This window comes from Strix aluco, chromosome 11 (genome assembly GCF_031877795.1).
Source record: "Strix aluco isolate bStrAlu1 chromosome 11, bStrAlu1.hap1, whole genome shotgun sequence".
Lineage (NCBI taxonomy): Eukaryota > Metazoa > Chordata > Aves > Strigiformes > Strigidae > Strix > Strix aluco.
In genome coordinates, this window is record NC_133941.1 from 12808328 (window position 1) to 12830334 (window position 22007).

Sequence of the window (22007 nt, forward strand, 5' to 3'; positions counted from 1 at the left end):
TCAGAAAAGAAAAAAAAGGAAAGGGAAAAAAGTAATGTCTCAGAGTAGCAATATGGTGTACCCAGGGAGGCAGCAGGGGTGAAGCAGATGGGAAATGGGGATGAATTAAGGAGGCAGTGACACAGATGGGATCAATCAGGAGGTGAATGAGGAAGATGATAAATGAGAGAGGAGGTGGCTGGGTGGGGAAGGGAGAGAGGCAGAAGATCAGCAGCAGGGAAGTGAGGACCATTATGGGGAAAAAGAATGCTCTTACCAGGTGAGTGATAATACACACTGACTTGGGGTAATGGCTGTTGTTTCAAGATGAATATTCAGATACTGTAATATATTGTATTTATAGGATATGTTCTTTGAAAAGAATATCAGAATATAATCTCAGTGAAAAAGGCCCTTTAGCTTTTCTCTCTAGAGATATTTCTGGTGCTCTTAAAACAGAAGGCTGAAAGTTCCCAAAGAAAGCTCCTCTCTTGCCATGAAGTATCTGAGACCTGAATTTCTCCTCAGTAATTCCTGTGTGTCATCTGCTGGCTATTAAGACCCCACACATCTGTATGTTAAACAGCCCCTTGGATGGACAGAAGAAACTTTTATTCAATGCAATAGTCATCTTCTTACACACTGATGTGCAGCTTTGCCAGGACCTTGTTCTGGGCCTTGGGAGCTGGATGGAAGTTTTGGCAGTAATGAATCTAAGTGAGTAGGAGCAACAGAAATTCAGGTACTGCTTCTTTTTTTAGTGGAGTATGAAGTGAATCACATGTACCTTAGAGAAGGTTTTCACTTAAGAGGAAGAAAAGGAGCACGCTGCAGTTCATGCTGTGATTTTTCTACAAAGTATGATTTTAAATGCAGTTTTTGTAATGCATGACTGTATTTATTTTAAAAAAGGCTGCATTATTAAATTTGCTTTTCTCTGTGCAAACAAACATGAATTATTTTGCTAGCTCAAGTGTCTTCTCAGTCACCCATAAATAAGAAAATGACTTGAAAGTACAATTGATCAAAAATGATGCATTGAGTTTTTCCCTACAAGGAGGCCATTGAATTTGGAGTTCTGGCAGGTCATGAATTTCTCACTCATCCACAGAAAGCCTTTCTCCTTCAAAACTGCATTTCATAATAATATCTTTGTTTTCTGCAAATGATGCAATAATTCAGATAAATCTGTGCTCATTGAAGAAAAATAGAAATGAATTGTGTGTGACACATAATGAATTTCCAGTGTATTCAGAGGGAAGAGGTAAACAGGTCTGACAGCTGGCTCCTGGTTTCTCCCCGATGAATAAGGGTCTGTCCGGTGGGTGCTGTGCTGGGAAGATGAGAAATCTTTCCAATTGCATTAAAAATAAATCAAGGTGATCCCGGAGAGGAACATCTGGGATGCTCTTGTCCTTTGCGCTGGCTTTTCTCTTTCAACCACCCAGAGGGTTGGGATCACACATGCTGTGGGTGAGGATCCCAGGCTGTGGCTCAGCTTGGGGTGGGAGCTCTCAGGAGTTGGCACTGGGGCTGATCTGCTCCCAATGTCCCCAGGGAGGAGCTGCTGGGCTGCTGCAGCTCTGCTGCATGAGGACGGGGTGCTGGCTCCAGCATGGCTTGCTCTTCTTCTTGAGCTTCTGGGGCTGCTTGTATGGGGTGGGAAATAAGATCATAGAATTGTAGAATGGTTTGGGTTGGAAGGTGCATTAAAGACCATCCAGTTTCAACCCCCCTGCCATGGGCAGGAACACCTTCCACTAGACCAGGCTGCTCAAGATGGATGCTTTCTTGCTTGAGGACTTCCAGCCGATAGCATGGGAAGGAAGGGACTTGCATCCTTACAGTTTTGGGGGTTTTCTATCTTCAAGATGAGTTTGGTTCCAATTTTGTTGAAAACCACTTATGTTTGCTTAAGAAATGGTATTGGGTTATTGTTTCCCAGAATTTTTTTTTTTTAAGAAGATCTGTAGGGAATGGGCTTGGGATTGCCTGTGTCAGCCAGCATGGGTTGGGTTTGTGTTGAATTGGCAACTTTCAAAGAGGGCAGGCGACCGTGGAATGCCCTGGCTTCTGTGCATTTCTGCCAGCCAAATTTTTGGCTAGACTGCCCTGAGAAAGCACTTATAGAATCATTGCCTTTAGCAGTAAATTATCTAAATATTGTTGCAAATCCATTTCACCCAGAAAGGACAGATTTCAAGACTGAGCTGTAATAGCTGCAGCCACAGTGATGCCAAACCAGTGCGTGTTGCCACCTCCTTGTCTGTTGACTGGTTTTTGCACCCTGCTGTTGTAGTCTGTCTTCTGCATTGTCTGAGGGTGCCCAAGGCCTGGAATTAGGAGCATCAAGAGAATTTTGACAAGATCAGGTATGCAGTTATAAGTAGATTATGAAATGTTGGCTGTAAAACTGAAGTTTAATAAATGGGTCAAACTTATTCCAGTTCAGGGAGCTAATGGAGCCGTATTCCCACTCAGAGAGCCCAGCACCAGTGCCATTTAACCTACATGTTACTGGTGTTAGGACAGATGCACTGAAATTAATTTGATCTGTTTGACCTACATAGTTATACAAGGTGGAAATAATAAGAAATAAACAAGAAGATGAGACTGCATTAGAGCAAATCCTATTTTTGTCCTATATTTTTTTCTGCCTAGAGAATACTAATGTACAAATCAAAGGAATATGAAAGTGTTTTAAATAACCATCCTTGTTAGAGGCTGGAGAGGAGGGAAAGGCTTCTCACTGTGCAATACAAAAGATGGAGGTGATCTTTACATGCAGAGGGGGAAGATAAGGAGCAAAACACTATGGTAAACTCCTCTTTCCTGAAGAAAGAAGCAAAGCCTTCAGATGGTTGTTCCAGATCTGGAGCAGTTACAGACCTGCACAGCAGAAAAATATGCCTCCACTGGCTTTTAGTTGGCTCTGGTTACCAAACTCTAAGCTATATTTTAAAACAGTGTGAAAGAGAAATAATTATCAAGGTAACAGGGGATTCTTAAAAACCCAAGATAATTTGAAGTGCAGCTGGGTACGTATTTGTAACTGTATTATTTGGGTTTTTTTCCGTATGTGGAGGGGAGTTCATGCTGCTGGAGGGGAAGGCAATGAGCTGGGGAATGTCACCTCCTGCCCCAGGGTGGTGACAGGTTGTCCCGCTGGGAAGGTCCATGAGCAGCACAATGGGCTTATGGCTCCAGGGGAGATGCTGGGGCAGGAGATGGATGCTGACTTCATGCTAGGCATTGCTTCACTGGATGTAGATATGAATTGGAAAAATTCAGGGCAACAAAGGCAAATTAAATCAGCTGTGTGCTATCGTGCGTACATGCATGCGTGCTTAGGGAGGAAGGCGTGTTCATCAGCTGAAGTGGGGAGGAAGGAATGTATTTAAGGGTGAAGCCAGCCTGGATGCTGCGTGGTCATCTGGGATGTTCCCAGCCGTGTGCCGGGATGCGTACTGGGCTCCACTTGTGTGCGGATGCATGAGAGAGGAAGAGGAGAAATTCTTGGTCTTCCTTGTTTAGATGAGCCAAAAAACTTGCATTCAGCTGTCCCCATTGAAACAACAAAACCTATGAGGACTCAGCTTCTAGGCTGGCTTGGTTTTGGGGCTTTTTTGGGTTTTTTTTGGTGAAGTTAAAACTAATCTTGGAGAGAGTAGGGAAAGCACTGCTAGAAAGGCACATTTGGATATTGTTATGTAACTGAATTTTGGAGAACCAAATGGATTAATGATGCTTTTTGAATGTTGTTGTCTGCCTAGGATGCTGGGGTTTGAGAAACAAGTAGATGAATATAGGAATAAAGAGTTTTAATGAAAGGGATATGTTAAGTAAAAGAAATGGATCAGAAATGTCATGACTTTACAGATAATGGTAGGACAAAATCTTACACACAATTAAGCTAATGAGTCCAGGCTGGGCCTCTATCAAGAAAGGCAATGGTTAGAGAATCTCACCAAGTGCTGTAGAGCACAGAGAAGCTCCTGCTCAGGTGTTACTCTGCTAAGTGGGATGTCCTCCCAGGCTTGTGGCACCTAGCATCTGATTTACTGATTTCTCTTGCTCTAAGGGAGAAAAAAAGTTAACAATCCAATTTCAGTGTTCCCAGCTTCGTTTACTTCTCAGGTTTCTGTGATGGTGAGACTTACTCAGCATTGCGGTTTCCATGCTGGGATGTGCATATGAGCTCACCCCCTTATAGCACTCCGATTTCTTATTCCCTCACCATTTCTGTGCTCAGATGTCCTTGCTCCCTTCCCAGGGTGTCTTCTCCAGCCCTGGTGCCCACACTTGCTTTCCACATCCCACAGCCATACTTTGGCCACTTTTTCTTTTCTCCCCGCCCTTTCTCCCATCAGTCCATTGTAATAAAGAAAGATTACTAAAATACTGTCTCTTAAGGATATCTGCTTATCCACTTTGAAGAAGACTGTGACTAATGTTTTCTAGAGACTTCAGGGTTTTCTGACTTCACAAGAAGGCAGTTTTCTTCATAGAGAAGAGAACCTCCACTGCAAGATTTTTCAAGTCTCTCGGGTTTCAAAGCTAACTGCGCCAGTCTAAAATTACCCCATTAAATATCAATTATCATAAATCCTCACAAGATGCTGTTCAGATTAAATATGCTCCTAGTGGGTCTTTCTGTCTGGAAATATAACCAAGTGAAGAAATGTTAAAATGAAATGAGTTGGATATTCCATGGGTTTTTTTTTAGTGTTATCTTGGTGTCTTGGCTGAGTTTCTTGTGACTGTTTACATTTAAAAAAAAAAATCTTGTAAACTTTATAGAATGAAACGTTCTTATCTAAGCTTACACCACTGCATGTTCTCGGGCTCGTCTCGCCTTTCACACAGAGGTGGCCTGCTCCAACAGGGATGGGCTCAGACTGAAGGCACATGCAGGCTAGAGAGAATCAATTCTGGCCCAGATTATTAAAGCTGTGTTAGCTCTTTTTATGGAGGTCTCCTGCAGAACTGACTGTAGCTTGGTTTAGTTTAATTCACACTGGAAGTGGATTAAGCCTACTTCAGCCTTATTCTCAGTAAGCATTTATATGGAAGGCTGAATTGAGGTGATTTCATTTCTGAATTGACAGAATTAGTATTTGAGTTGTTGCCATGTGGACAAGTCCTAGATTGTTTTACTGACTTTCAGATCACAGCAGAAGATTTGCTGATATGTGTGTGTGTTTTTAAGCTTTGCAAAACATGCTGTTTTAAAATGTGAAAGAAGTTCACGTTAAGAGGTGAAGGAGAACAAAGGAGGGAGACATTAATCTTTTTTTCTTTACTGGTGACTGTTTCGCCCATGTCTAGTAGTAGAAGCAGTGATGAATGCAGGTAATGTTTTCCAACTAATTTCTGGGTCATTTCTCCGGTAGCTTTTGAAAATGACTAAGCAGTATTTAATCTGTTTCTACAGATACACAAATGAGAAATTATGCTTTCCCTGAAGCAAGGCTGGGCACAAATCCCGGCTTGCTGGACTTTTCCGACTTGTGGTAACCGCTGAAGCCCCTGTGCCCACAGTGGTAACGTGCTGTTGGGTGCTGGGGTGCACTGCCCGGGGAGTGTTACCTTGCCAGAGCTCTGGGAGGCACAGCAGCTATGTTGTACCTATAGGTATGTCTTTACAGGAGTGTAACCTACTAGTGGAGGTCTTGTCTATAAACTTGACAAAATTTATGGCCACAGCCCATTCTTTTCCTGTCAAATGTTGTTACGAGGGAAGCGGGATATGTCAGACAGTTCCTCCTTTAATTATTCTTTAGCTTCTTTTCTGTGAAATGGGAAAAATGGTGACTGGCTTCCCCACCCCATTCCAGGTGCTTGGAAATCTAGTGATGAAAAGGTGTACTTTAGATCATGGAGACTATTTTAATATAATTTGCATGCACCTGTAGTGTAGATGATGATGCTTGTGTAGAGGAAGTTCAAAGTCAGCAATTCAGTTCCAGCACAGCTATTTTTCAACAGGAAGTAGCGTAAAATGTAATGCATTTTAATAACTAAGATGATGGCATGTAGTGGCAAACTACAGAGTTTGCACCCAAATTGTATCAGTATCTGCTGGGAGAACATGGAATTACATGGTCTCTTATTCCCCTGACAGTGTGCTACCAAAGGACTGTGCCATGGGGCTACCAGCCTTCTGGCACGGTACTGGATTACCCGGCGAGACCTGCAGTGAGCAGTGGCTTCCAGGGTCACCTAAAGCACTCTGCTGTCTTTTTTGCTCTTTGTTTAAAAAACAAGTGCCTGATCCAGATGCTATGTTGTGGAAGCTTTAGCAACATCTGCCACTTTGGCAGCCTTCTCAGACAGTTGTGTCAATGGTTTCTGAACAGATTGGGTTTCACAATGGCTGATTTAATCTATTGGGCACTATTTTTCTTTCTGACTCATCTTTGAATAACTTCGTGTCAGTCTGAATTGATGGTAAACCCTTGTACAGTCCATATAAACAAATCTGTGCTTGTAGTGAAACAGGGCATCGACCTAAGAAATATGCATGCTGTTTACGCCCCGCAACAGAGATTTTTGCAATTCCTTGATTACAGATGTACATCCAACTAAAAGTAATTTCAAAGACGAATGTTACTCGGTGATTAAAAAGTGATAACAAATATATATATATAAAAAATAAACTCACACACTCTTTTTTATTATTAATGCATTAATAATGCAGTACCAGGCGTTATTTGGAAGACATGGCTGTAATGTTCAGCAGACTTCAGTGACAGACAGTAGCAGAGTCTTGGCCCTAAGCAGGATGCGGATTCAGATTTCAAACTGAGCTACAAAAAGAAGGGGATTGGACCTCCTTGGCTTGAGTTTTACTCTGCCCGACTGAGTACTATGGTCTTTATTTTGTTTTAGTAGCTTACTGCTATTCTGCATCAAAGCTGTCTAGGGCAAATCTGTCTTACAGAATAAGTGAGAGGTCAGATACTCCTCAGTTTGGATCTGTATCACTGGCTCCGATTTAAGCAATCTTTAAAACAGGTAGGAAGGGGTAAATGGTTGATGCACTAAGTCTAGAGTTGTGTTTATACTTGACTGAAGTTGCTGAGTTTAAATCAGGCTGAAGGGTCTGATGCAGATGTTAGTGAATCCAATAAATGTCAGGCTCCTCTGCTGGGCTTTGATTCGCGCTCTGCTCATCTGCTCCAGTAACAAAATATGGACAGCAGGAGCCGAGACTGTTTGAATAGCACAGTTGCACTTTTGTGATAAACACCCATTCTCCTGGGTGACCGTTCAGCTGGCTGGTGTGGTGTTCTGTGTGCAAATTGTAACACCCTTTTAATAACTACAGGTAACTGGAAAAGAAAATACCGTGGAAAATACTACAGACAAGCCAGCTGAATGAAAGGAGGACACATTTGTATGTGTTCTGCTTATCTAAGACCTTTAATGAGAGGCCATCGTTCATTCTGGTTTGGGCAAGTTTGAAGTGAGAAAGCTTCTTTCATCTCTACCAATCATGTAGTGATTGTTTAATTCATTCATTCATTGGTCAAGCATTCCGGTATCTGTTATTTTCTGGAGATGATAATTCAGGAAAGGAAAATGAATGATCCCAAGATGGCACCGTTTCAGGCTTGGATAGATCCAAGCTAGAGCTGGGAGGTTTGTGAACAGATCGCTGTTCTGCTTTTAATGATCCTTGATGTGTTAGCACTTTTTTTTGCTTTGCACATGAATTTAAATAACCTTATCAGCTCTAGCTTTGGTGGTTTTGGAGATTGTACTTGCTGTGGAAGGTGGTGGGGCAGGTGTTGGCAGGTCCAGGCAGGTGGGAGACTCCTGGTGAGATCATGCCAGCCCTCCAAGGAACATCCATCTGCTGATGGAGGGTGATATAGATGGAGCATTTCACCTGCCGTTGTCCTGGAAAATAATTTTGCTTTAGTTTTTCCAAGGCAGGACTTAGCACTCAGCTTCTGTTTGGATCATTTCACACTCGGGCATCCTTTCTTTTCAGAGAAACTGTAACTTTTATGAACTTCTCTGGGTGATGTAGAGTATCACAGCTAAGTTATCTTCTTTCCTGAGTTACATGAGAAACCAGGGTTCAGCCAATTTTGTGATGCATACCTGTTTTTTATTTCTTCCCCACATCCTGTGAGATTTATGTTAAAAGACTTACTTGGTGAAATCTGCTGCATTGCAAGCTTTATGCTGCTCAACAGGCCAGACTAGATAAGTGTAATATCTCCTGAAACTGTTTCTTCTATCCTTAATCTTTACAGTCCTGTTTTTCATGAAACCTGACATTTCTATATGGGTGAATCCATTTCTGGAAGTTAATACGCTTGTTTAATACACAGGGGTGCGGATTTCTGATGTCTGATAGGATGTCACGGAACACAACTGGATGCCTTATGCATCTCATTTAAACTAACATATATGAGTGTTTGGTTTTACAGCCACATAAGATTAAGAACTGGCTTGATAATATCCTTTAATTCTTATGATCAAGCTCATGCTACTGATGTTATACAGATGCTGACTAATTTGCAATATTGTCTGAAGGAACGATAAGTCACAGAACATGATCTGCAAGCATTCATGAGTGTATAAGCACTGATTTTATTTTTGTTCCCTCTTTCACATTTGTGTAGATGACTTAAAAAAAAAAAAATTAGGACATGTATTTTGCTTGCTGTAAATGTAAATATAAATCCTCATCAGCAACTGTGTAATCCGGCAATGATCTCTCTTAAGTTGAAACAAATAATAAATTTTGTGAATAGAGCTGAGGATTGATGGTGTCATCCTTGCAGGCAGTTTATATGTAAAGAGTTTTATATTGACTATGCAAATCAACATTGAAATAACACCAGAAGGGAGCAAAAGATAAAAGAGCTGTTAAACCTTCATGTGAATACTTACAAATCCACTACCCAAGTCTGCAGGCAGCCTCCCCTTCTTCCCACCGTGAGCAGTCTGCCTGGTCCCAGAGATGGTTGTGACTTGAGGAGGGGCTGAGCTTTATGCTGTCATTTTTCCTTTACTTGGGCAGTTAGCAAAGACTTGGGAGCTTCTAGAGACAGCTACATTAAGATGGTATATAGGTCAGTTATGTCCTTAATGTAATGCTTAATTATACAAAATGTCCTGAAAGGCCTTATCAGCTGACAGAAACAAACACAGACTAAAGGAAAAAGTTTCTTAGTACAGCTGCTGCTCGATCGAGTATATCAGTTCCTAAACAGTCCCTCTTCCTGCCACATTCGTGCTTGCAAATACGTGTGGGTTTCTCTTATCTCCAGCACGTGCAGATTGCAGCCACCAGCCATGCCCCCTGCATTTGTGCTCAGGGAAATACATCTGGCTTTGCAGTTGAACTCTGATCTTCCCTACGACTTAGTGTTTCAGAAAGTAGACCTGAGTCCCAAGCTGGTTTTCTGATAAAAGAATTTAATCATGCCTCTGTGTCTGCAAGAGTAATTGGTGCAGGCTCTGGATTGAAGAAGATCTGTAGTTGACTTGGGATCCAACCCTTGCCTGCTGCATCTATTAACATGTCTCAGCATAGTAGAAATCACTCTGTTTTGTTTATGGTTCAAAAATAAATGATATACCATAAAATGTACATGGGGTTGGTCCCCTGATCATCCTTCAAGTAAATTAATCTGAAAAATAATGAAAAATACTTGAAGAAACCCCAAAACATCTACATCCCAAAGCACATTTTAATGGGGCTTTCTCAAGCACAAACAACAAAAATAAAACTCCACCCTCTCCTCTCTTTACAAGAAAAGCAACATCAAAGAAGAGGAGAAATTGTCAGCGTAATTACAGAAAGCAGTGACATTCTTCCCCTAGAAGAGTTTTAGGAATTTTGCATTTTAGAGCATGGTCCCCACTGAGGTTTGTGTCTGCGTGTGTACCAGAGGCTCTTGCTGCTCCATGGAGCAGTTTACGTGTTTTTAACTGCTGAGTCCATGAGGCAAGTAGAAGAGGAGAAGTGGTGGTGGTCACAGCAAGGATTAATTCTTTCGTTACTTGAAGGGCCCCACTGTACCTGACCTGAAACTCTTGCCAGGCAGGTGTCCTCCATGACCAACAGAGATGAGCAGTTATTTTGGGCAGGAGCAAAGCACACTGTAAATGAAATCAAAGTGAATGTTGCAAATTATAGAGCTCCTGAATATCGAAAACTGGGTTACTGTACATTTCAATGTTAGATTTTTTTTTTCTTGACTTGGAAATTTTTTGATTGCTATGGTGCTACATCAGGGGACCTCTTCTGGGTTATTAGCATGCTGTTTGAGGATGGAGTGTGGAGTAATTAGTAGCAGATCACCAATATTATGAAACCGGAATAGGTGATGTGTCTCTTCTGAATTGATTTCTGTGGGCTGCATCTTTGGTGCTGGTGTAACCAGGCAGGGTCTTGCATTCAGCTGACACTGAGCTCAGTGCCAAGGATTCTGGAGCACAGGAGCAGCATCTGCCTCCTCTGCATTTTGTAACCCCTCTTTAATAAGGACTGATGGTAGGGAAAGGATTAGGCATCAACTGTGCTAGAACAGCCTCTGGGTTTGATGCCTGCACGTCGTTTCTTAACAGTCCAGTAATGGCGTAAGCACTTGGATACCCGCTGGTGGGGAGGCAACATCGGAAAACCCTCAGCCTATGCACCAGCCTAGCTGAAATGGTGGCCTTTAGGTGAAAAAGGGGGTGCTGATGGGAGATGATGGGGCCCAACTGTTCCCCATCAGCACGGGTGTGAGCTGCAAGTGCAGTCACTTGCTCCAGGATGGTTTTAAGCTGTTTTCTGAGGTGTATGGTGATGCACACCTTGCATTTCTCCATCTCCCCTGTACAAGATTCATGGGTTGGTTTGGGCAAGTATGAAACCAGTGAGGCTCCAGTGAAGGGAGCAGTGGGGGACATGGGCAGGCTCCTCTGCTCACTCCTGAAAGCCTTTGGCAGGTTAGTTATTCCCAAAGTGCCTGTGCTATAGGTACAAAATCAGAATCACAGAATCATCTAGGTTGGAAAAGACCTTGAAGATCACCTAGTCCAACCATTAACCTAACACTGACAGTTCCCAACTACACCAGATCCCTCAGCGCTATGTCGATCCGACTCTTAAACACCTCCAGGGATGGGGACTCCACCACTGCCCTGGGCAGCCCATTCCAACGCCCAACAACCCTTCTGGAAAGAAATACTTCCTAATATCCAGTCTAAACCTGCCCAGGCGCAACTTGAGGCCATTCCCTCTTGTCCTATCACTTATTACTTGGTTAAAGAGACTCATCCCCAGCTCTCTGCAACCTCCTTTCAGGTAGTTGTAGAGGGCGATGAGGTCTCCCCTCAGCCTCTTCTTCTCCAGACTAAACGACCTCTCAGCCGTTCCTCGTACGACCTGTGCTCCAGACCCTTCACCGACTTCGTTGCCCTTCTCTGGACACGCTCGAGTAATTCAATGTCCTTTTTGTAGTGAGGGGCCCAAAACTGAACACAGGAATCGAGGTGTGGCCTCACCAGTGCCGAGTACAGGGGTAAGATCCCTTCCCTGTCCCTGCTGGCCATGCTATTTCTGATACAAGCCAGGATACCCTTGGCCTTCTTGGCTACCTGGGCAAAATCCATCCAAGAATCTGTGATAAACCTCCGGTGAACCAGATAAACTGTGCCGTGGTACTGAACCTAAAACGTCTCCCGGGCCTGACTTTGCCACCCATCATACGCCTGGGTTTATTGTGGAAGTAATCCTTCTGCAGTTGGCAGGATTATTTGCGGAGTTAGCTGCTGTTCAGAGTAAATAAGTTATGAAATCTGGCCTGATGTTATCAAAGAGGATATTTCAAAGTCGTATTTATAGATTCACAAGTATTATCTGAATAAACTTGTTGGTCCGTATCCCACTCACACCACAAGCCTTTGCTACTGCAGCGATAAACACAGGGCAGAAAAAGTACCAAGCAGAAAATTTGCAGGTAAATGAAGATTCATTAATAGAAGTGCGATTTTTCAATAGGCCTTTTTGTATGTTGGAAATGTGCTACTAATACTGTGATTGAAATGTCCCCTGGGAAAAAAAAAGCTGACTTGAATGGGACTGAAATTACATGGTGAAACCTTTGTTTCTTGCAGCAGCAGGATTTCACTTATTTCGGTGTTCCTTGCGCTGCCCTCCTCTTTCTCATGTGGAGAGCTCTTAACCAAAGCACAAGTGCCAGCAAGGGGGTAGGTCACTCTACCCAGAGCAAGTAAATCAGATGTTAGATCTTTGTTTCTCAGATGTTTTCACTAGAAGAAGCATAATTAATCAGTCCCAGCAGAATGACTGAAAGGCAGTTTTCCAGGCTGAATAACTGAAATGCTTTCTGTGGGACAAGCCTCCTCAAGTAAAATATTTAAAAAGCCAGTGACTTTAAGCGAGAATGTCACACCAAACGTGGCGATATTTCTACCCTTAGTCCCACTTCTGCCTGCAAAATATAGATGCTTGTATGTCCTCATGCATCAGCTGACAGCTTCTTGCTTATGGAAACGGTGATGATTTGACATCAGACCACTTAAATTTCCTTAGTGGCTGGGTTGGAAACCTCTAGCATTTTTTCATCACTCTCCCTCCATCTTCCTCACTCTTTCTCAATTAGACTGATATTGAATGTTATTGTAGTGTATAAAAGTATACCAAACTGGACAGCATATGAGCTAGAATATATACTAATGCTTGGTAAATGTGACATGTATTTGGAGAAGCAAGAAAAGGGAGGAGTTGCAAATGGGAGTAGCTGTAATCCTGTTCTGTGGCATAGTCTGATATATAACTTTTTGCTTCAAGACTGTGAGAGCTGATGGAAGAGTTATTTTTAGATTTAGGTGGATTTTGCATCAAGCCTGGAGGCATTAGGCAGTTTCTTTACTATGCATGACTGTATGCCAACATACAGAGGACAAACAGGGTTGCAGGGCCAATGGACCACCCTGAGATAGCTGGAAGAAAAAGAGTTGGCAATTAAAATACTTACTGGCAAAGGGCTAAAGTATAGAGGAAAACTGAATGGCTGTGGGAAAAATAAAAGTTAATGGAAAGTAATTTGGCAACTTAATCTGGAGGTTGGCAGTAATCCAAGTGGATAATAATTTGATTTCAGCTGCTTTTGTGTACTTAGTCATTCAGATACCCTGCAGAAAGTCACACTGAGCTCAGCTGGCTTAAGATGAAGCTGGCAGCTCATGTCTTGAGCTGGTCAGTCCGGGGTGTATGAAGGGCTACCGCTTCAAGCAGTTCATTGGGGGACAAACTAGGGTTTGATGGAATTTACAGTGATGTATTGCTGTAAAATCTTGCTTTGCAGGGACATTTGATTTCCTATCATCATCTTGTTGTAACAACTTTCAGCTTAGGCGGTCTACGTGTGTATCTCCTCCTCCTCATCTCTGTATTTCTAGCACAATTTGTTAGAGCCACTGTGACAGTTAGACAGGCATCATATCTCTCCGCGTGAGTGGTATCTCCATTAAGATAATGAGAAAAGTCTGACCTAGCACTCAACATTTCTACACATAACACAAACTTAATCTAACTACCAGCTATTTCTGTGCCTTCTGAATATGCTAAATTCTCTTGCAGTGTAATTAAATTGCTAGGGTGCAATTGTTTTGCCCTTTCTTCAAGTTCGTGTCGGCATCCTTGTTCAAAAGCTTGTTGCTTTGTCACATGGCTTTGCCGTTGGGATACCTTTAGATGTTCACTAGTTATGGGGATGACCTGATCCCCGGGGTGTGCTGGTCTCTGGGTGCTGAGGACATGCATGTCATCTGGGCTGCTTGGCTAAACCTGAGTGTGGTGTTCATCTGTTGTACGTGTTGAGGTGTTATTCTTACCTGTTGAGAAACACCAGAGTGGGACACTGGTAGTGAAGAAAAATGCCATTATTATATATAAATTGTGTCTTTAGAAGTATTTTTCAAATACTAATGAGTTAAAGGCTCTTCCCATGTCACTTCAAGATTTTCTTTACCATGTATGGGCAGTTTATGACTGGATTTATTTTCATTATGTAATTATTCATTCTAATGCATTGTGTTCTGTATACATGGACCCTGAAGACTGGTTAAAAAAAAAAAAAATAGAAAAATGGAGATCACTGTTTGGCTTCTAACGTAGGATTTCCAAGTCATCAGAAGTTCTCCAAAATGTTCATGGGACCTATATTAGTCAGACATTTAGGTGCATCCCCTTCCATTTGCATGGACAAGCACCTGCTGGACACTCAGAAATTCTGTGGAAGGAAACATCTGTTTCAGCTACCAGCAGCAGAGGTTGGTGAATCTTGGGTGCTTGGGAAAACAGGTGAACACCTAATTATGTGCCTGAATGGCTGTGCTCTTCACAAGGCAGCTGAGCTGTAACTTAAAAGCCATTGGCAGTGCTCAGTATATGTTGCTGTAGCCATCTGGGACAAGACTCTGGATGTATGGCTCAAAGTCTTTGGTGCTCCTAATTGTTTATTAAATGTTTTATGGACCCTTCTGTCCAATCTAATGTCATTACCAAGATAAAGAGGGAGGGAATTTCAAGAAATAGTCTCTCCCTTCTCCTAATGCATCTCTTCATGCTTTATAAGCCTCTCATTTCTTGGCATCAAATTGCCCTTCACAATGGTGAGTGATACTCGGTAGTGAGGGAAATGTGGCTGTTGATAGCTGAAAGTAAAGTGTCAGGAGTGAAATATTAACCCCATTGTAATGTATTATCTAATTAGTGTAACTTGCTGTAAACTTGTAACTGTCTCAAATGCACTGCTCTCAAATGAGCCCCAAATCAGTGCTTATCTCAGCAGTAAACTTACTTAATATTAATATACCAGGGACTCTTGAAGTCTGTATGTGTGACTCACCCTTCTATCTATTTGGGATATGGAGCATAAGTCTCTGCATTTCTTAGTTTTAACTGTGCTTTGTCAGCCGTGCTATCAGATTTGAAGATTGGAAAATGCTTTTATGCAAGTATTTAATTTTTGAGGGGAAAGAGTTTGCAGATTTTGGCAACTAATTACCCTAGTTGGTTTAAATTAATAACAGGAAGATCTACCGTTATGACAGTAGCAGTGGAAATAAATTACTTTCACTGCTTCCAAAGCAGAATGCTTTTCCTGACGAGCCCAGGCTAATGCCTGTGCAGCTCAGAAAAGTGCATTTTATTCTCTAGGATTCAACCTTCTGAAGCCAGGAAGAAGAGAAGTGGCATTGCCTTTCTCATGGCTCTAAAGATTAAACCTTTCTTTAAGACCTGAGGCAGCTCTTCCAGAATGCAGGGCAGTGAAAAAGCTCCCCATAAGTAGCTTAGCCTTTAATACTAGATGGAAGGCTGATAACAGCAACTGGTGATCAAAGCTGCCACCAGTCTCTCAGGGCTGTATTTACCAATCTCCCCTCACACCAGTCAAGAGTTACCCATGTATATTATATTTCTGTGGCATTACAAAAAGCGGGATACACATTTTAAATCTGGAGTTTTAACTAATGCCCCCACACCCATGAATTTAACTTGAAATTTTTTACTGTTATTTTTCTTGTCCTGAGAAGCGAATGCTCCAAGCAGAAGAGGTTTTTTCCAGACATTTAATGCAGTTACAACAGCTGTCTAGTGGTGTTCATAACACTAACAAGGAGTGAAAAGATGTGCTCCCAACGCTCAGATGACTCGGGGGCCAATGCAAACAATCCAGCAATTCCTGCAAACTTCCTAAATCCATTTCTTGAGGCAATGTAGGAAAGTAAGGACCTGATTTCCCCAAGTGGTAGGAAATGGAAACTAAAAAACCAGAAACGAGGGGCTGAAGATGCACACCCAGCCCAGATAACTTCTCTTGTGCTTCACATGAAGATCCATCCTTTATTTTGCATTTCTAGGCACATTTCTTTCAACTTGTGTTGCAGAGCTCTATAACTGACAGCAATCCTTCAGAAGCCCATTCAGGTAATGAGAAGGGAATGTGGAGGGACCCTGATTTCCCTTTGCTAAATCCATGCTTGGTGTTCCCATGATGCTGCTTGTCCTTCAGGCTTCAGGAAATGTTCTCAGGAGGGTTTGCTCTGTAGTGTTACCAGGACTTAGGTGAGACTGGACAGCCTGTAGATCCCCAGATCCTTCTCCTTGCCCTCTTTGAAGGATGGCATGACATCTATTCTGGTCATCAAGGCCCTCTCCAGTAGCTGCAACCTTTCTGTATTGGAGTACTAATGAAAGTTGTCACTTTTTCTTTAAGCAATCAGGAATCTCAGTACCTTAACAGTGCAAGAAAATAATTATTTTCAAGCATAATCATTCAGATTTAAACTGTTTCCTTCTCTTTTGCAGTCATCAGTCAGAGTAGTACATTTCCAAGGTTAACTGCAGAGGAAAAAAAAAAAATTTAGTATCAAAACTCTTGTGGTATGAGCACACTTTTTTATTTTTGCATCATTTATCTATAAAGCTTGCAATACCTTCTATTAAGAAAACTTCACTGATGTATTTTTAGTTAAAATATTTCAATTTTGGTCCAGTTTGAATGTTTCTGGACAACAAGATCCATCAGTGGCCTTGTTTTCTTCTTGCTGAATTACATCTTGGCATCAGTGTGGCCAAATACGTGTGTAGCAGGACTTCATCCTAATGGAGGCTTTCCACTGCCTTGCTCTTTATATTGAGCATTTAGTGGTATGGAGACAGGTGAGCCTGTAAGAAAAAGGAGATGAGTTATCTGGTCTCTGATATTTGCCAGTCTCAGTATTGTAAAACTTCACACAATCGCATATGTTGCAGATCTGTAACCTGCTAGCCTAAGACGTAAACCCCCAAACAGTGCTAAAACAGTCTGTCATGCATCGTGTAATGATGTATATCCTAACTTCTTGCAAAAGATATCATTATTCTGTGGTGATTAGCAAAAAAGACACACTGTGGAAAAAATGTTTTACTGTTGTATCAAGAAAGCTGTGAAGTCTAATGTAAATTATCTATGTGAGATCAGTGGGGAAAAAAGGGGTAGTTAAATTATCTTTTTCTGACAGAAATTCATCAAAGCCCATTTTATTGGGCTTCTCTCTTTGAAGATTTCTCTTCCTAACCAAGCTAATTTCCATCCCATGTTTTCAGTGTTGTAGAAAAATCTCAGATTCTTACATCTTTTTAAGAGAAGTTGGATAAAGGCAAAGCATGAAATAAAATTAGGAATGTATGATTTATAATTTTCAAAATCTATTTAATGTAGGTTTTATAGTCTATTGACTAAGTTCAAGGACATTGAGAAGTCCTGGACTGAGACACGTTTTAGGTCAAGAGTTGCAAATGAACAAACGTAAATAATTTTCACCGTCTTGACCCATGACTGTTAAGTAAATAGTGCCACCTCCACAGGCAACTAAATACGGCCATGTTGTGGATGTTCTGTCACCATTGGTCTTTGAGCTGGCAGGCTCCAAGATTCTGACTCACATTTTTTACATCTACAGTATCTTGTTTGTTACATCTTAGTACATGGTGAGTGAAGATTTCAACAGCCCATATGTTTCTGAGTATACAGTGCATATATGTTACCAGTTCATCCCTTGTCACGGGTCCTCATTAGTCGGGTTTCAGATACATGCAATTGTTGACTGGTCAAGGTGTTACTTAGTGACTCTTTCACTTGGTGTTTCGCTTGATCGCTTTGTTGGGTGATCTGTACCACAGAGGAAGTCACGTAAGAAATTTCTGAGTAGGAACGAACCACTAGCTAACATTGTAAGAGAGTTACTGTTATGGATCACATAATTCATTTAGGTTGTCATTACTATGTTGGATATATACCCCCTTAACATTTTGCAGACAGCAATAGAAATATGCTCTCCGATGTACCAAAAATAAAGTTGTGATGGTCTTTCATGTCGGTGTCTGCAGTGTCAGTCCTGCAGCCAAAGAGCTGGTGGGACTCTGGCAGGAGGCAGCAGTAGCACAAGCACCCTTTGGTCAGGTAGGTGTTCTCAGCAGCTTCTGAGAGGAAAAGCAGACAGACTCTCTGGTCAAATATTTTTGCCAATACTTTTTTACAGGTGGAGAAAAAAGTCTTTTATACTTTAAAATGAGGGGAAAGCCAGGTGAAGCAGAAGACAAAGCAAAAGATGCAGCTCTTACAGGAAAAGTTGGTAAGGAAGAATGTTTCTGATCCAGAAATTGAAAAGAATAAGAATCCATTCTTCCTTCTAACTGAAAAGCTGCATGAGAGTCCATGAACATCAGAAATCATTGTATTCTTCCTGGCTGCTCTGGTTCTTGAAATTCTTGCTGATGAATTGGAGATTATTTTTTGGCCATCCTGAATTTCTTGCACTGCAGACATCCGTACCGATGATAAACTGTCACATAATTTTTTCCCAGTTGTCAAGTGCTTGGAGCAACAGTCTAGATTCATCCAATACATCATTCTTTGTAATCTGGAAGTCCAGAAAGTTGCACAGACAGATAGCCAGCATGTAAGAGGTTGAATGGTTGCTTTTCACTCAGATTTTGTGGATCAGATTTTCATTCCATCCATTGTCAGATACCCTCCATGCACGTGTCGGGTTTCTGCATTCTGCAAGCCTGGCTGGCAACCCAACCAGCTCCTTGCTCTAAAACTCCTTGATTTAAGAAAAGTAATTCTGTGTACTTAAAGGTAAAACCCAAATAATTATGTATTTTAATATGCTAGAGGTAAATGCCTGTCTCTGTTAACAGCTAACGATGCATGTTTTAGATAGTTCAAATCCAGTAACATTTACATGCTCTCTGGAAGAAGAGGGTGGCTCTGAAGTGATGCAGCTTTTGTTATTTTTGTCATCTCTGTTAAGCCAAGCCGCTCCAGCTTTGGATAGAGTATTTAAATGCTAACAGTTGTAGTTTTAGTGACTTCACATTTCAATCAATAGCAAACCAATATAGCAAGAAAGTATTTTAGATTCCAAGTTTTTGCTGTTATCTTTCATATGATCACAGTAGTCATTCAAGGCTGCTTGGCAGCTCTCTGAAGAACAGATGTATTTACTGGAGTGTCTCCTGCTAAATCTCAGCTCAAAGGAGTTGAAGTTATCTTCTGCAGAACTTTCCCTCTGAATCATATATTCTTCTATGTGCATGTGTAAGGTGGGTGTTGTAAATTGTTCTCTCTTGGACTTCAGTATGGAGGTAGCTACATTTTTTTTTTAATTTGGGGGGAAGTGATCTTTACATGTGAATTTCCTTATATCGCATTGTAGTTATTTAGTGTTGGCAAAGCACTTTGAGATCTCTCTTCTGAAGAGACTATTAGATCTAAAATGCATTATTGTTCACTTTTGTAAATGACAGAAATATAAAGTGCTACTTTGGCAGAAAGAACACTTTGAAATATTAGATTTATTGAAAATTGTTGTGTGTCCTACGAGTAAGTCAGTTCTAGCAATGAAATCGGTAGGCCAAATATCTGTTTGCATTATTGTTGCTGCAGGCTGAGTGCTAAATAGATCTGCGTTGCCTGTAGAAGCAATCTGGTGGCTGAGATTAACTGTAGGTCCTCTGCTGCTGTGAGCAGCTTTCTTAAAAGAGGTTTTGTTGTTGATGATAGAAATCAAATGGATCCAAACATGGGCATTTGTAATGTGTCTGTCTGCTCTCCGTAAGCTCTATTCACTTTCCAAACGACTGAAAGTTTAACGTGTTGATGAAGCTGTTGCAGGATGGGAGAGTTCCACTGGAGGACCAATGCTCCAGCAAGAGGGACTCAGTCTGGCACTAGAGCCTCTCTTTTTGTTCCTCCTCCTTTTTCTGTCTTTTGCCTACTTACTCTGTCTCAAATCAGCCTCAATAAATAAATCTTGTTCTTCAAAAGGAGAATTATTGTCTCTGTTCAGAGTGGGCAGCCCTTGACTAGTGGTTGGGTCTTACCAGCTGGTTTTGGATCCTGGGAACATTTTTACCATGTGGAGCAATTTCAGAATCTTCTTTCAGCTGTAACACTGTCAGGTGGTCTTTGTGAGAAGGATTTTAGGCAAGCAATTTTAATTTTAGTCAGGAACTTTATAATTATTTCCATAGTGTGCTAGGGTTACATCTTAGAGTCATGGTATTAAACACAAAATACTTCTATATTGTGTTCATAGGATTTCAGATTAGATGTAACTTAAACCATCCTGTTTTGAAAGATAATTTTTGAAAAGAACTTTATTGATTTAGAGTAATGTTACAAAAAAGTGACTTCTCTCTTTCCAGAATGACTGACTTATACTATACTCTATACTCTAAGTGACTCCAACATTGTATACTCTGGAATATCTCTTATTTCTACATGAAATCAAAGACTAGAAAACAGAGTGGTAGAGTGTGTTGACTGGCTTTTTTCACTGGAGGTTGACTAGGAGCTATTAAAATATTAGGGCACATTACTAATTTAGTTATTGTTAATTATTAGAAAATTTAAGAGGGCTGGCTGATTTCCTAAGTAACAGAAACAACTAATGGTTGGGTTGATTCTTCCCCTTGCTGTCAGGCAATTCTGTGTTCACTGCAGCCAGAGATTGCGTGGGAGAATGAAGACTGCAGGACACGAGCATTGATTCTCCAGGAAAGCTGACAGTAGCTGTTGTGTAATATGTCCTGATCTCATGCATGTCACAAGTTCCTGTGTCACTTCCATTTATTTTCAGTGCTTGTTGTTTCCACAGTGAATTAGTATGCAGAGTGCTTTAGGTTTCATGAAATATTTCTCTCCACTCCTTTGAACTCTTTAATGAAAGTGTTTGCTAAGTCAGCTATACGTTGTATGTGGGGTTTGAAACCTCTCTTTGTTTCTTTCAAAGTGTCAGAGCATGCTTTGCAATACGTGCAGGCTTGTGAGCAAGGCGTTTGGGGGAAGAAAGAAAATCTGGAACAGTGGCCACATTTTGTACAGGATTACTGACAAATGGATATGTTCTTGGCAGCTTTTACTTATATGACCGCATTGAAGGACTGCAAAGCTACCCCAGGTGCTCTGTCAGCCCCTCCTTGCTCCTACCTGCAACCTTGCTGATGTACAGCCAGTGTTTCTTCCTCCAATAACTTTCCAGGGTTTTTCTCCACAGAACTTCAGCTAAATGCGTGTTAAGGCTACTGCAATTCATTTTGGAGGCAGACCTGGCTCTCCACAGCCCATGCACTGGTGTGGAGGGGTGATAGAGGCCAGCCTGGTGACCTGGTGTGACAAGCAGCAGGGGCAGGTCTGCTGGGACTCCGACGGTGTTAGAAAACCTAACAAGGAACTGGAAGAATTGCTCTCCAAACCACATTAAGGGGAGGAGGAGGAGGGAAAAATATGTTCTGGGATGTGCATTAAAACCTACTACTGCTAAAGCTGTCAGTGGCTTTCATGGCAGGTACTCCAGTGTTCCAGTTGGGATGGTGTCCTATATTTTTCATATATGTGCTTTGTCTCACAACTGTGTTTTGTCTCACAGTAAACTCATCATCACCATGAACTCTGTACTCTTCCAGACTGTAATGAGCTTACTGCTCAAGGTGTCCAAACTCTGCTATTGCAGACTAACAGGGAGCCTGTGCAGTACCTGGAGTGCCAGGCTGTGGCAGGATATGGGTGACTAGAACAACGAAGTGTTCCATGTTCCAGGTGCATACTTGGTTTTGCAAGCTATTCATGTGCTCCTTAATTTCTTTTTTCTTCCTCATTCCTCCATTCCCAGTCTTTGCACTCAGCCTTGGGTTAAGAAGCCCATGAGAAGGAGAATGAGGCAAGGCAGGGTATCTGCATATCAGAAGATGTGGCTTATGCAAGCCTTCTTTAGCAAGTTTACCCTTCGATGTGTCTGAGGCTACGATGTAAAATATCTTACTGTACAGCTTGCCATGTAAGCAGAGAAACAGGAACAGACAGGGATGGAGGAGAACTTGCCTAGCTAGTTCTTAGCCTTCAGGACTTTAATGCACACCCTTGAAGACCGTGGGATTTTTACTTGTTTATTGACTTCAGTGAGAGTAGACCCGGCTTCCACATATATTTGATTTA

General features: G+C 41.6%; 1 protein-coding gene across 3 annotated transcripts in view; it reads left to right on the forward strand.

The window, feature by feature from the left end:
* Positions 1–22007, forward strand: part of GRM7 (glutamate metabotropic receptor 7) — a 309081-nt gene that overhangs the window by 23253 nt on the left and 263821 nt on the right. The gene's annotated exons all lie outside the window — the stretch shown is intronic.